This window comes from Corvus brachyrhynchos, unplaced genomic scaffold (genome assembly GCF_000691975.1).
Source record: "Corvus brachyrhynchos isolate BGI_N302 unplaced genomic scaffold, ASM69197v1 scaffold175, whole genome shotgun sequence".
In the NCBI taxonomy this organism is placed as follows: domain Eukaryota; kingdom Metazoa; phylum Chordata; class Aves; order Passeriformes; family Corvidae; genus Corvus; species Corvus brachyrhynchos.
Window position 1 is genome coordinate 3,707,924 of NW_008238448.1, and position 2,748 is coordinate 3,710,671.

A 2,748-nucleotide genomic window follows, 5' to 3' on the forward strand; every position below is an offset into this window, starting at 1 on the left:
GCGTTCCCCCGCCCTGCCGCTCTCAGCATCGTGCCCGATGTGCTGGTGGGCACCCTCTGCCGAGAGCCCCCCAGAGCTACTCCGGCAGCACGGGCTCCAAGCCTCTGCCACAGCGGGCCCCGTCCTGCCAGCAGGCAGAAGGGAGCAGAGAGCAGGATGGCTCAGAACAAGACACCAGTTCTTGGTTTTCAAAGTTCCCGGTTTTCCAGTTCCCTGCCAGCATGGGAGCTGCTGTCCACATGTCCTGGGAGGGGACACGGCCTCGGCCGAGCCCTCCTCTGGCGATGGCCTCCCCAGACCATGTGGCACGGATGTTCAGGGAGGGAGCTGGTGTCTGCAGCACTCGTGGTGACTGCACAGCCAGCTTTGGGATAATGCTGCTAATTAATATCTCCCACAAATTAGTAGAGAAGCATCCCACCGCCCTGGATCTGGCCTCTCTGGGACTTATTCCCAAGTCTTTCTTGAGTATTTATCAAAATGAGAAAGGGCGCTCTTTTCCTTATGAAGTGATTTACATCTGATACTATCATGCCAGTAGGCTAGAAGGGGATAAAAAGAATGCTAACACCATTTTTTAAATGTCTTTTTTTCTCAGGAGACTTTTGAAGATGCCACAAAATATGTCATATCAATGTTTCTTTTTTACTTTAAAAGCCGCAGGATGGAGGGGAGCAAATTGAAGCATTCAGCTCATGTTTGGAGCGAGGTCTACCTTAAATTGGATGGTTTTTTTTTCTTCTAGCAACTTGGAGCTGAAAGAAATGAAGGAGATGGTGATAACAGTATTGTTTGTATGAAACTTACTCATAACAAAGACTTTAGCATTCTGCAAGCTAGTGTGCTCCTCAAAAGGTCTGCTAGTTAATTGGTACGTTGTTTAAGGGAAGATTTTAATGGTGTAGGAGGCATAAGCCTTTGTAAATAATATTATCTTAAATGCAGAAGGCCTTATCGTGCGCTCCTTGCTCAGGCAAGTCTCCTCTTGAGATCATCTGGAGTTTTGTATAAGGAGCACAGAATCAAGTCCATAATGACCCAGCTGCTTAATCGAGTGGTACAGAGGGACACAGTCAAGCAGTTTTCAGGCACATCTGCTAGACATCAGTACTGCCGTGATCTCACTAGAGGGAGCAATTTATTTTGAAATATTAGTCAATATTAGCTCAGCACTTAGCTGGGCCACTAGTGGGTCAAAATTAAGAAGACTTTTCTCAAGCAAATACACATTTTAAGATACAAAGACAAACAAGGGGAATAGAGAAATGAAAAGACAGTGATAGCTAAAAATCCCAGCTTCTGAAACAATGAGTTGTAAAGAGAAAAAGGATTTTATGCAACATATGGAGATGACTTTTACAATGTTTTTCCTGCTGCAACCTCTACAGTGGAGGTTCTGTTCCTGTTTCCAGTAGAAATTCCTGTTTTCAGGAATTACAGATCATTTTGGTTGGCTCTTGATGTGAGATTTTAAAACATGGATAAGCTATTCCCTTTTCTTATCATAGGCTGTAAAAGGAAATAAATTCCCAGATGCATCGAGATTCTGAGAAGCATTGCTAGCGCTCAGGCTCTGTCAACATTTCCATCTGAAACTATTATTTAATGTTGAGTCATAAACACCTTTCTGTAAACATTTATTTAGTGCCTGACAAGACCTGCTCTCTAAAGGGGTGGGGGATGGTGTTTTTCAAAAAAACCAGGGGTTTAAAACATTTTTAATGATATCTTTAAAGGCTGTGTTCTAAATCTGTCATGGTTCAATACTGTCCTTATTCAAATTCTATATTGGGGTAAGTTTGTTCTGGACTCATACAGTGCCTGGCACAGTAAGGTTCTCAGAGACCCAAGGCACTGCAGCGAAAGCAAATAATACGGATTTAATACTGACTGTGTTTATGCAGTCTGACCCTGAGTACTGCTTAGCTCCTGGGTACTGGTGTCTGGCTCAGCTACGTCTTGACTCCGTGTTGGGGTGAAATGTGGGAATGCGATCCCTCTGCTTTGCCCCCTGCCCAGTCTGGAGGGAGGAAAGGCAGTCTGTGAACTAGCAGGGAGCCAGAGCGACCTCCCTGAGGTGCGGTAATATGGAGCACCGCTGTCCCACAGGCAAGACACAGCCACTGGGATTTAATCCCTCCTCACAAAGCCCAAATGATCAGCTTGTGCTGATCTGTGTGAGCAGAAGCTGGGTCTTTGTTTCATGCGCTCAGCAGTCTCTGTATGTAAGATCACTGAGTCTGTTTGCTTTGGTGGGTTTTGGATGCAGCCTTTAAAAGCCCTAAACTTGCCATCTGGTCCACTAAAGAGGAGCCTTCTTTCTGTGGAGCACCAACTGCGTGATACAATTTGCAGGATGAGAGCTGAAAAGTTCTGTGTGTTAGTAAGTGAAATAACATCACTGCCACCTCCCAGATGTATTTGACCGAAATTATTGTTATGAGCAGAAATTACAAGCATCACAGTTAGTTGGACATGGTATTGGCTCTGTGCCTTATTGCAACAAAAATCAGTTGTTATTTTCCAGATCTGACACACACAAAGGAAGGCTTACGCCCATACCCTCGCTGCATTTCGGGAGACTGGATGGAGGTATGTGCTCCACGCTCCCCCAGGCTCCGGCCGCGTGCTGGTACAGAGAGCACAGTGTTATGCTTAAGGAAGCCGTGCTGGTGATACAGCAGGATCCGCCTGGACCTAGGTGCCATTTATCAGGGTGAGAAACTGACCCCAAGGAAGGGGAGAGGA